We start from the raw sequence: 12517 nt of genomic DNA, 5'->3' as shown, positions 1-12517 counted from the left end.
TTCCCCCATGTGCCCCTCCCTCAAGGCCATATTGTTTCTCCTTGTGCTAGTCCCACCCCTCTGCAGGGAAGGGTCCTCCTTCTTTTGTAACTCCTCTGCTTGCTAAACCAGGATTTCTGTCCAGAAAATTCCCAGTACAGTAGCATCACAGTGAGTGCTCCAGGAAGATTTTCAGAGCTGGTGCTCTCTCCCCAGAAGCACCGCAGGCAGATGGTGCTGGCTCCAGAGGGTACTCTAGAGGCAGCTGCAGTTAAAGGTGGTCATTGCTGGCTGGCAGGACTGACTTTGAGCCAACATAAGGGACATGACATCAGATCATTGCAGCCAGGAAAGGAGGCAGAAAGAGCCCCAGCATTCCCAGGAAGCAGACAATGATAAAGAGCCATTAGAAGATCCTGTTGATGACCAAGGCAACACACTTCCAGTCTTCTCTCACCTGCGGGACAAATGGGCTCACAGTGACAGAGGCCAGGCCTCAAGAAATGTTCCTCTCATGCTCAGCCCCTGTAGGGACAACCACAGGGCAGCAGCAACTGCCCCCTGAGACCCAAGGGGAAGCTAAGACTGGAACAAGTGCAGAGATGGGGTGGAGCGAGAAACAGAGCTGGCCCAAGCCCCATACCACCCTCTCCTGTGTCCTACCTATCTCATCCTCCACACTGCCGGGGCTCAGCAGGTTTGGGGCAAAGGGACTAGAGAGTCACATAGAGGTGCTGGAACCATGTAAGGAGGTGGACTCCCAGTGGCTGCAGTGATTTCACTGCAGAGAAGGTAGTGGATGGGGTAGGTGTGACTCAGGGCAGGTTAGTGGGTGGGCTTTGTGCAGCTTGGACTCCCAGCCCAGGCCAGGGATGGATGCCTAGCTGCTCCCAAATTAATGATTAATTTTCTCATTCACTCATCAAGGCTACCCAGTGATTCTTTCCAGCCTTTCACCCTTCCCTAAGTTGATAAGAAAATGCTGATGCTGAGTGCTAGATAAGGCAGAGGCTGCGGAGAGGACCAGCCTCGTACATCCAAGAATCTGCAGGGTTTGTGGTTGACTCATGAGCTTCACAGAGGGCCTCATGAGCAAAGAGGAGAGGAGACCATCTAGCATAAAATAGGAAGGCCACTGCCACAGGGGGCTAGCCCACCAGGCTCTCCTAATGCCCCCTCCACCTCCCATCCCTGCCAACTCCTGTAGGTAGTGGCATAAGCATGGCACCGCAGAGTCCACATCTAAGCATGCCCTTCTCTGCTTGCTGTCTCCCAGTTAGGATGAGCAGGGACATTCTTGACCTACTGCCATCAAGTGTACCAAGAGCCAGCTAAATGTTCTCTCCCAATTGATTCCAGACTCTTTGGAGCCATGAATGAGTGAGGCCAGCCCTCAGGGAGGGGACCAGGTTGGTCTAGCTACCACCTTGAGGTGGGAATTTTCCCTGCTAAGCTGGTAGGGCCGGCCACCCAGGGGAGTCCCTCACCCAGATCTCACTCACTGAAGAGTCAGCATCCTCAGACCACAGGTGGTCAACAATATAGTGCACACCTTCCAGGGCTTTCTGTATGCAAGGTGACAGCAAGATCTCAGGCTCCCCAGAGGGAGCCTCGGCCCTAGTCCCTGAGGTCTGTGGGTTCAGGCATCTGTGGCCATAGATGATACCCATGGAGGGGCCTGGGCAGCCTGCACACCCCCATCTGCCATTCTCCTCTTCCTCCTCTGCCTCCTCTCTCTCCTCTGCGTCCATGTTGGTCTCCAACCAGTAACAAGATTGGCCAAGTTTCAGGCCTGGGGAGTCGTGTGGCTCCAAAGGAGGCCGGTTCATCAGCAGCCACCAGGGCACACGTCCCAGCAGGGCCACCTGCACCCAGCGGGGCATGCTGTGGGTGCTGGGGAAGCCGTGGTGCACGTTGAGCACGAAGACGGTGATGACAATGGAGAGGGTGACGAAGATCATAGTGAAGAGCTGGTACTCCGCTGGTCAGCAAGAGCAACATGGAGATGCACAGCGTGATCATCTCGCCACAGTCGGAGGGCAGGTAGAAGACCAGCATGGTGAGGCAGGAGATTAGCAGGCAGGGGATGATGAGGTTGATGGTGTAGAAGAGCGGCAGCCAGCGGATGACAAAGGCGTAGGTGACATCAGGGTAGATCTCGGCGTAGCAGTCATACTTCTTGCTGTTGTAGGTGCCTGTGGCATTGATGATGGCCCACTCACCACTCTCCCAGTAGTCCTTCAGGTCCACCGTCTGTTCCATTGGCTCCAGGTCGATCTTGGCCTTGTCATAGGTCCAGTTGCCAGACTTCATCTTACAATTCTGCTGGTCGAAGGGGAAGAAGGTGACGTCGATGCTGCAGGAGCTCTTGTAAATGTCGGGGGGCACCCAGTGCACAGTGCCCGTGGAGAAGAGGTGCGCTGTGGTCAGGTGGGTCACCACAAACTCCCCATCTGCACTGTGGAGAGAAGACCAGCTGAGGGCTCTGCACACCCACCTGACCCACCCAGACTGCTGCAGAGAACAACCTGAACAAGGCAGTTCTCAGCTGGCCAAGTGTCCCATCTTTTGTAAGAGTATAAAATTCCCCCAGAAGATGGATATACTTGAGTTTTCTTTTCATATAACATTGTTTTAATTGCAAAAGTTGGAGTTTTGAAGAACACTGGAAAGTACCAAGAATTTTTAAAATACCCACTATTAACATTGTGATATTATACATGTCTATTCTACTGTCACGCAGACAATGAATCTGATGGTTTTGCATATTTGAGGTCACAGGGTGTATGCAGTTCCATTGCCTGTTTTATTCCTTTATTATTTTAGAGTGATAATTTTGAACTGTACTTTCCTAGCACACAGTGAGCAAGCAGCCTCTTAGGTAGAAGATCATGACTTTTACACTTGGATCTTTTGTTCTTTGCTCAAGAGACCTAAGATTTTGGCTAGTGAGGAAACTTCCTGGAGTCCATGCATCTAACCTCAACCACTAGGGCCCCTCTAGGAGGCAGCTTGGCACCAACAGGAGGCTGGCTGGAGTGCTCAGGGAGGACTCAGTCAAGGGAGGGGAAGGGGCACCACAGCAGGAGGCCCTGCAGGAACAAGAAATAGCTGTGGCCAAGGAAAACCTTAACAGTGCTCACTGGGGCCACCAGGTGGGCATCATAGTGACTGTGGTAGATGAGGTTGGGGACTTCATGGGAATGAGAATCCAAAGACCCACAAGGACTATGGGGACAATGGAACAATGGTGACCAGTCAGATGGGACTTCTTCAACTCCCCCTTAGCTTCCTACAGTCTGTCCTAAAGTCCAGGGAATCAGAATACAAGGGAGTTTCCCATGGAGTAGTTCCAGGGTAGAGAGACAGACTGGCTGGAAACAGGAATTTTGAAAGAGAGTAACAAATACATCAAGCAAAAAGTCAAAAAAAAGAAAAAGAAAAAGAAATTAAAGGCATTTTGGTCATTTCACATAATTGCCACTAGATGGAAACATGCACCCATTTGGTAGAAGGAACAGTTCTATTGGTTGGCCAGAGTGTAGTGCCTGGGTGGAGCAGATGTTTCTTTATATGTCTACAGAAGATTGACTGGGATTTTCTCTTGAAAATCGAGTCTTAGTGGTCATGGCTTTATTGACAATCCTGAAATGTGAAGTTGTATCTGACCCTAGCACTTTGCTCATATCTCTGCCAAATGCTCAGGAAGCAGAAACTAGAATGTTCCTGGGTGCCAGCTCCTGGGTACAGAGCAATGGGGTGGGGGTGTGAGTCAGCAAACACAGGTACCTGCAGTGTCAGACCTGCCAGGTCACCCAGTGGCAAGTGTGTGTTTACCAAGACGGCTTAGGTGAGAGGGCGCTGGGCCTGCCCAGGACCAGACAGTGTAAGGAACTGGTGTAAAGAACCACTGACCTCTCTGGAGGTCTAGATATGGACTCTCTCTCTATGTTTTATTCGTCAAAAACATCATTTCCAAAGTAGGGTCCAAGGGATTGGGAAGTGCTCAGTAAGCTGGTTTCTTTGCTGCAGGATTTAAAACAGCATTTAAAACGCTATTGTTCTCTGCTGGCTTCCAAAGCCCTTGGCAGTGGATGACAGACATACAGTGTGAACCAAAACCACAGAACCTTGTCATAGATATTCATATCTTAAGGAAGCAGCAACCTGCTTTAGAAAATGGTTTTAGACAATTATAACACCTTCTTTTAAATTTGAACTTCTTAACTTCTCAATGAAGAATTGCCTGATACCAAACATACTAATAAAAATATAGATTTCTATTTCTCTTATCAAAAAGTATCTTAATTCATTGATTTTTGCCCACTGGGATTCTCTATATACTCCTCCTCCCCCCCCTCCAGCTTCTGTTAGCTTCTAGTTGTTAGGGTGAGATTGATCCTTTGGGTCTTGAATCCAAGGCAAGTATAAGAAAACATGATTAAAGAAAAAACATACCCAGTGAATTTGTTCTTCAGAGGTGCTACTATAGGATGCCACTTACCTGGTCAGACAATATTGCCATCCTCTAAAATTTCAACTCTTAGATGTTTTTAGAGAGCCTGAACCACATTTTCCAAAGGATACTCAGAGTTGGCAAATCTGTCCCATATCACCATGCTACAAATGAATACATCTTCAGTGCCCAGTAAATGGTGCGTAGGAGGGAGAGAACAGAATGAAAGGAATAAAAGAATACAGAAGAGGGGGGTTCTCTGCTAAGCATTGAGAGGGAAAGGATGAAGCCCTCCAAGTCCCCTTTAACGTCCCTCCTGGTGATCTTTCCAGGGATACATGGCTTCCTACTTGTTGGAAAGGACAACGTCAATGATCCAGATCATCTGTGAAGGGACCCGGAGGGAGGTGATATTGCCAAAATCAGCGAGGTTCCAGCACAGCTTGTAGTCCCTCCACTCCTGCACAGGGGAGGGATCCCATCACTGCCATGCCAGGGAGGGGCCTCTGTCAATCTAGGCTGAGCTAGGGATTCAGGATCCCCCAGAGCCCCACCCAGCCCCACAGAACAGAGAGGCTGCAATGCCAGAAAAGGGCTCTGACCAAGGAACCAGGCACACCCTCCCAGATAAACACACTCCTCACTTTGCCCCCACATCAGTAGCTAACTCTCAGGCAGGTGGTGTCCCCAGCCATGCCCCTGGTTCTCTCTTGCCTCCATGGCTGACTCCAGTGAGGCACTGCAGGATCTGAGCTGAAGTCGAGTTTCAGCACATCACAGTTTACAGAGGTGGTTAGATTCTCCATCCAGGAAGAGGCTCCAGAGACAGCCGGACAGGGCATGCTGAGCAGGTGGAAGTGAGGAACACAGAGTGGAAAAGCCACATGCCAGAGGCTGAGGCTCGGAGCTATTTGTGACCTCCAGAATATGTTCCAGAGACCTCCCTACCCAGGGGCCAGCCCAGGAGGGAGCAAGAGTTGCTCTGGACTTCACTCCTGCTCCCCCCAAATCATGTCCAGGTGAACCTATGTTTCTCTCCCCCATCAGTACTTATTCTCTCTCCATTCCATTCATCATGTTTTTCAGTTCCAATCAACATTTTGGGGAACCCACATCAAGTTGGGGCATATTACTGTCCTCGGGCATGTGGTAGTAGGTTGAATCACATTCATTTTACAGATGAGGGAAATGAGGCTCAGAGAAGCTGAATAACATGCTCAGCATCTCAGGCTAGTCAGAGGTGGTGATGGATTGATGGCCCAGGTCCCACAGCAGTGTATGTCCTCAACTCCTCCCCAGCCCCTCGCCCAGGTGACCAGACCATAGGGACAGCTGCAGTGACCTAGGTTCTAAGCCTACCCCAACTACACACACAGTACCTTCCTTGCTCTGGTCCCCAGTTGGCACATCTGTAAATATGAGCCTCCTCATGCTCCAACAGCTCTGGGATGTACAGTATCCACTGAGAGCCTCTGGACCAAGGTCTAATTTAAACTAAGTAGCTGAAACACCACACCCCAACACCATTCGGGGCCCCATGGGGGACAGGGATTACAGAAAGGGCACTGGAGGGAAAGGCACCCATTCAAACAGAGATGCCAATCAACATTCTGGTGGGTGTGGCTCTCTGCATGTTTACCTCTGCCCAGGGAGAGTCAGGTGCTGGTAGGGCAGGGCACCAGCTCCTCTTTCTCACATTCTACAGCCACCTCTATGTCAGAGGCCTTCAGAGCATCAGAGCAGAGTAGGAGGGGTAAGAAGGGAGGGAACACACTGGGGTTCTCATGAGACCTGTGCTCTAATGAGCCTGCCCTAGGAGTGGCCCATCCAGGAGGGCCATATGCTCTTTGGCTATCCTTCCACTGAGAGGTGGGGTCTATGGCCCCTCCCTGAATCTAACTGGACTCCTGCACTGCCCTGACCTACAGAATATGGCAAGATGGATGCTGAGCCCATTCAGGCCATCAGAGACCAGCAGGTTCTGCTTCTCTCTAGGGACCTTCCTTCTGGGAGCCCTGAGCCACAGGTGGGAATCTGACTTCCCTCCTGGAGACACCACAGGGAAAGACCCCGAGAGGTCCTGGGCAGGGCCAGGAGGCCCGCCAGGCCCACCCTTTCAGAACTTTCCAAACACCCCTGCTGTGAGTAAATTTTGTCCTTAAACCTTCAGAACAGGACAGCCACCAGCCAGATGCTCCCAAGTAGTCACCATGCAAAGCAGAGGAAACACTCAAACTCCTGACCATGAAACTGAGATACGAAGCATCCAAGTGGCTCTAGTTGGCGAGCTTTGGGTTTGTCAGGCAACACAAACAGGGAACTCAGTGTTCTTTGGTAGAAGGAGCAGAGCCAGGCACACCTGGGTGCCCCCTTTACTGGCCCAGCCACACCTGCTTCTTATTTTCTGCAGCTGTAAAATGGGCAGAATGAGACCTCCCTGGGGTTTTGGTGACAATGCAGCCTGTCCTCAAGCAGCAAGGACTATGAAATGTCAATTTCTAAGAAAGGCATCTCTGACTCTCTGGTGACATGTCCAGGGAGTGAACTCAGAGCCTGGCCATGCAAGCAAAGTCCGCTGGAGAGGCCACTTGCAACCAGATGACCCAAGTGGCAGGTGTTCACCAACCTTGAATGCAGCAGGTTGCTCCTGTTAGGGAAAAGTAGAGGGAGGGGCGGGGCAGGACCCAGCGATGACTGTACCCTCCCTGCTGGGAGAATCCTCACCTGCCTCAGCCAGACATTGGTGGTCATCATTTGGTTCTTCTCATCCTGGCTGGTAAGAGGGAGAGGGCAACAGAATCCAGAGCACAGGATGAGTGAGAGGGGCTGCAGGGATCCCCACCCACAGGAAGAGCCTCTGTGAGGCACCCAAGCCCAGCATCCCTCCCAACACTCCTCTGGACTCAGATTCTTCAGGGTCACACAAGAAACCCCCCTGCTGCCCTCTGCTGCCCCAGAAGGGGTTTCTGAGTGAGAGAGGGGAAGGGGCTGTGGCAGCCCAGGAGGAACAGGCTGAGGTCCCCGCTATAATGAAGATGGGCTGGGGGGCTGGGACTGCAGGGGGGACCCTGGGGAAGAGCCTGGGGACTGGAGGCTGATTCTGAGGGGCCCGGGATTGGGTGACAGGCCCACCACATCAATGAGTTGGGCAATGGACAGTCCAAAGCCCACAGTCACCACGTCTGAGGTGTTGGGCACCAGCCGTGCCCAGCAGTTATAGCCCATGAAGAGGTATTTGAAGAAGCAGTCCTCAGCCTAGGTGTGAGGGCCTCGCTGAGCCAATACTGTGGGATGAGAGAGAAGAGGAGGGGTCTCCAGAAGCCAAGGAGGCAGTGGGCATCCGGCTTCCCATCAAAGCAGAGGCCGCCATCTGTGTGAGCTTCAGCTTGCTCATCTGTCAAGTGGGATGTGAATCCAGATTCCACTTCAAACCCTGTGGAGGACTCACTATGATAATGTTCATCAGAGCTGTGCACAGCCCCGTAGCCACAGTGCACTCGCTCGTGCTGGTCATCAGTACTGGACATCAGTACCTGTGTGATATTAGATAACAAAGCCAGAGTGCTGTGGCAGGGAGGGGGGGAGATCCAGCCCAGGTCCCAGTTAAGGTGCAGGGAGGGGACTTGCCCCATGAGAGCAAGCCTGGTGGTGAGCAGCATTAGTTCCCACCCAATCATCAGAGGAACCAGCGGTGCCAGCCGTAGCCTTCGCCACTGAGGGCACCTCCCTGAGTTGTTCCTAAACCCCTGGCACTTGCCACCTCTCATCAACTAGGCCAACCACTGTCAATGGGTCTCTCATGGGGTTTTCAGTACTCTGTCAATGGCTTTGGCACACCAAGGCTCTGCCACTGAGTAAGTGGACAGCTACTGATCCAATCCCAGAACCGCAGCAGCTCCAGCTGGGACAGAAAGCCTGGCAAGGACAATAACCACCACATGTGTGTCCTGGGTGCCTGCTGTGACCCAGGTGCTAGGCACAGGCTTTTCTTCTGTCCCCACAATAGCTCTGGGAGGTCCGCAGCACTATTTGTGTTTTGCAGATGAGCAACACTGAAGCTGGGGACATTCAAGGTAACACAGCTGTTAATATCAGCGCTGTGACAGCCCCTCCACCTTCTCCCTGTGGAACCAGGCACCAGCCTATGACCACTAACATCCTTGCAGCCTTGAGGACTGCAATGAGCCCACCTGCAGGATATCTCCCCACCTGGCACATGAGCACACAGTGGTGAAGTCCCAGAGATAAGGCAGTCACTCACCTGCTGGGAGCAGAAGGGGCCACCACAGGCCAAACGTCATCCAGGGTGGCAGTGCAGAATGGCAGGCGTCCATGGTCTCAGAGGAGGGTCTGGCTTCCCCTGCACATCCAAAAGAGGGCAGGTACAGCTTGCTGTGGTCTAATCTGGCAGGATGTCATCAAGCTGGCATGGCAGGGGGCCACTGGATTCTGCAAGGCTCCTTCTGCTGAACCTGATCAAAGCCAGAGAAGGACTCTTGAGTCATGCCTCCTCAACACTCCACAGAGGGGTGCAAGGCCTTCCAGGATCTCCGGGCTCCTGCACTATCCCCAGCTTGACTGAGGAATCCACGTCTCCCACTTTCCAGAGTCAGCCGGCTGCTCTCCTTAGACAAGGCTGACCTACCAGGGGGCACCCACATTCCCATCACTCTGGCTTCAGAACCTCATCTGTAAAATGGGGATAATTGCACAAGCTAGTCAGCAGAAGAGCTCAGGTACCAGTCACAGTAGCCTACAGGTGGAAATGGTCCAACGACCACCAGCTTATAAACAGATGAAAAAAGCCGTTGGATGGATGTGATGCAATGTGATTCAGCTACAACAAGAAATGAGGTGCTAACATGGGGCCACCACGCGGAGGAAGCTGCGAAACAGCCCAGACCCCAAGAGGCCAGTCACAGAAGCCCCTGTAGGATGAGGACAGGAAACTCCACAGAGACAGAAGGACAACCAGGAAGTGGATCTGGGAAGGGAGGGTGGCGAGGGATTGCTTAAACATCACTGGGGGGTTCCTTTTGGCGTAACAAAAAAGTTCTGGAAATACACAGTGGTGATGACTTCACAATTCTGGGAGCATTTCTAAAGGGGCACTTCTATGCTATGTGAAGTATACCTTGAAAATGCTGTCGTTAAAACATACACACCTTCTGGATTAATAAGAAGCAGCCACTCTCAGGCCATGAGGACGGTGGTGTGTGCAGAACACAGCAATGAGATGGAGGCAGCATCAAGAACGATGAACTGCTCAACTTGTCATGGCAGCAAGAGTTGGGGAATGCAGTATCTTAGGTGTATATATTATTGTATGTCCTATGCGGTTTTAAACTTGTTACTAAGGTAACATGTTAAGTATTACCTTTAAAAGTGGGCCCATTCATGGGCTGGCATTGTGGCTTAGCGGTAGAGTGCTCCCCCAGCATGGGCAGGACCCAGGTTCGATCCTCAGCACCACATAAAAATAAAGGCATTTTGTTGTGTCCATGTACACCAAAAAAAAAAAAAATGGCCCATTCAAATTAGTTTTTTTAAAGAGCTGTTTTTATTGGGAGAGAAGATGCCCTCTGCTTGGGTACACTCTGCATATGGGGTGCAGACATAACATTGGCTTTCTGCACAAGCTGTGGGAGCAGGGTCTTCTTTGGGGATGGTAAGAATGTTCTAGAACTAGATAGTGGTAATGGGTGTAATGGTAAGTTTTATGTTAAGTGTATTTAAAACACAATTTCTAAAAACAAACAAACAAGAACAAGGCTACGAGAGTGCTTTAAAAATGTAAGCCACCTCGTGCATGACGGAATTGGAATAACCATTAACGGAGGCACAAAGCCACATTCTCCTTCTCAGGCCTCCTTGTCCCAACGTCTCAGCAGTGAGTCCACACATCACCCATGATCTTCTGCTTCTCCCCAAAATTTTCACACTGCTCGCTTCTGCCCTCTTGCCAGGAAAGGAGAACTGGCCTGGAGCTTGCAAATGTGGCTCTGGGTCCTAGCCAAGTCACTAGGCTCTGCTGGGATTTTGGCTTATCCTTCTCCTGCCCTGCCTACCTCCAGGACAGGGGCAGGGAACAAGTAGGATGGTTGTGCTCCTGGAAGCTCCTGGCCCTGCAGTGGCTGGGCTGGGCACATTGCTACTGGGCTTGTCAAAGCACCAAGGCCCAGTGGCATCACACAGAGACACTTCGTGCCAACTGGGGAAGAGAGGGTGTGGGAAGGGTTTGAGGAGAGTGTCAGTGTCCTGCAATTTCTGGGACTTATTTATTGCAACAGGCTCTTCCAGGGTGTATTTTGGGTCAAAAGGCCTCCCCACATCAGTTTTCCCAGGAGGTTTCAACCCAGAGACTCACTATAAAGTGAGATTTACATTTGTCCCCTGTTCCTTGAGAGAATGCTGCCCCTTACCACCAGCCACTCTTACTCATCTGGTGCCACACTACCCCACTGATACCCTGGGGTTTCCTGCTTCATTCTACCTCTCTTAGAGGTGACTGGTTCCTTCCAGTCCCCCAAATGGTTCCCAGAGGTTGCTGTTCTGGAGAAGGGGTCCCCACATGGGAGGGACAGGGGTTCTTGAAACCTACCTCCCACAACAGACCCAGGCTCAGACCTCTCAGGATTTTCTCTGTCCACACACCAGGTGCAGTGGCACAGCTGCCCAGGTTCCCACGAGAGTGCAGATTCATGTACTCACCAAATAATGGTCCCCTGAGTGCCACATAAGGCTTGTGCAGCACCCACCCACCTGGGATTGGCAGCTTCCCTGACACTGGTGAGCAGAGCCGCTTGGTCCGGGGGTCTCTAGCCCTCACAGGGGACTGTCCCCCTTCCTCCAAGCAGACCCTCTGCAAAGAAAGAAGCATAGGCGGGTTCTTCCTAGGGAAAACTCTCCTTGCTGTCCTGCTTTCTCCACTTGTAACCGTTTCCTCCAGGTGCTTATAGATCACCTGCAATCTCAGGGATTAGAAGCCATTTTACTTGTCTTTGACACTTTTCCACACTTCCCAAATTTTCAACCATAAGATGCATCAGTTACTTAATACAATAGTGCGTTTGTTTGTTTGTTTGTTCCCTTGCTTTTATAGGCAGCAATGCCTGCTGTGCTTGTATAAGTTCTCCCTCAAGTATAAGTTCTCCCTCAATCTCATGGGGAAAGGGGGCTCACAAAAAAATCATGTAAACTCCATCCACACAGAATGCAATAACCCAGGTCAACTGTTGGGAAAGGGAAGCCACTCAAGCTCAGATGAATTGATACACAAAACGTGGACCGTGCATACCATGGAATATCACTCAGCCTTTTAAGAAGAATAATTCTGGTACCTGCTACAACATGGATGAAATAAGCCAGACGCAAAAGGACAGATACTGTACAATCCCACTTACACGAGGGACCTGGAGTCACCAAATGCACTGAAACAGGAAATAGAATGGGTGTCGCCTAGGGCTGGGCAGAGGGGAGATTAGGACTTGTAGTGTGGAAAGATGATGAGGTTCTGGAGATGGATGGCAGCAATGGTGGTGGAGCAGCCTGGATGGACACACTACCACTGAACTGCCCAGTGGTTAAAGTGGTAAATAAAAATCAAAGTCAGCTGTGCTCACCTGGGATTGCTTTAGCTGAGGCTTCCGGGCCTCTCATGGGGCCCCACAACTGGGGCATGGTCTGCAGAGGCTTCTGGAGAAGAGCGGAAATCCCTGCTGTGAGCTGGCTTCTTCAGGGTGAAGGCTGGGTCTCTCCCCAAGTCTCCAGCCCAGGCCCGGCTCCCCAGACACCTTTTGCCCTGTGAGTTCTAGGTAGGCAGAGCCTCCTGGGAAAGTACCAGGGAGGAAGAGGCCCTGGGAGAGTGGATGGGGAAAGCCAAGGCTGCCCAGGGAATTTAGGACAAGACTACAGAAGACATTTACTCTCATAATCTGATTGTTTGTTTTTTATGATTTATCTCTCCATGACTTCATCCTTTACCAGGACCAAGGATGTGCTGGGTAACAGGGCAGAGAACTGAGTTACTTGACCCCAGAGGGACACAGTGGACACAGGAAGAAAGACAACTCTGGGTTCTCA

General features: G+C 51.3%; 1 pseudogene; it reads right to left on the bottom strand.

Moving 5' to 3' along the window:
- Positions 1–310: 310 nt before the first annotated feature.
- LOC143390244 (neuronal acetylcholine receptor subunit alpha-2-like) lies at positions 311–8721 on the bottom strand (annotated as a pseudogene).
- Positions 8722–12517: the final 3796 nt, after the last annotated feature.

The sequence above is a fragment of the Callospermophilus lateralis genome, unplaced genomic scaffold, assembly GCF_048772815.1.
Source record: "Callospermophilus lateralis isolate mCalLat2 unplaced genomic scaffold, mCalLat2.hap1 Scaffold_52, whole genome shotgun sequence".
Lineage (NCBI taxonomy): Eukaryota > Metazoa > Chordata > Mammalia > Rodentia > Sciuridae > Callospermophilus > Callospermophilus lateralis.
This window is presented reverse-complemented; position numbering and strand designations above follow the sequence as displayed.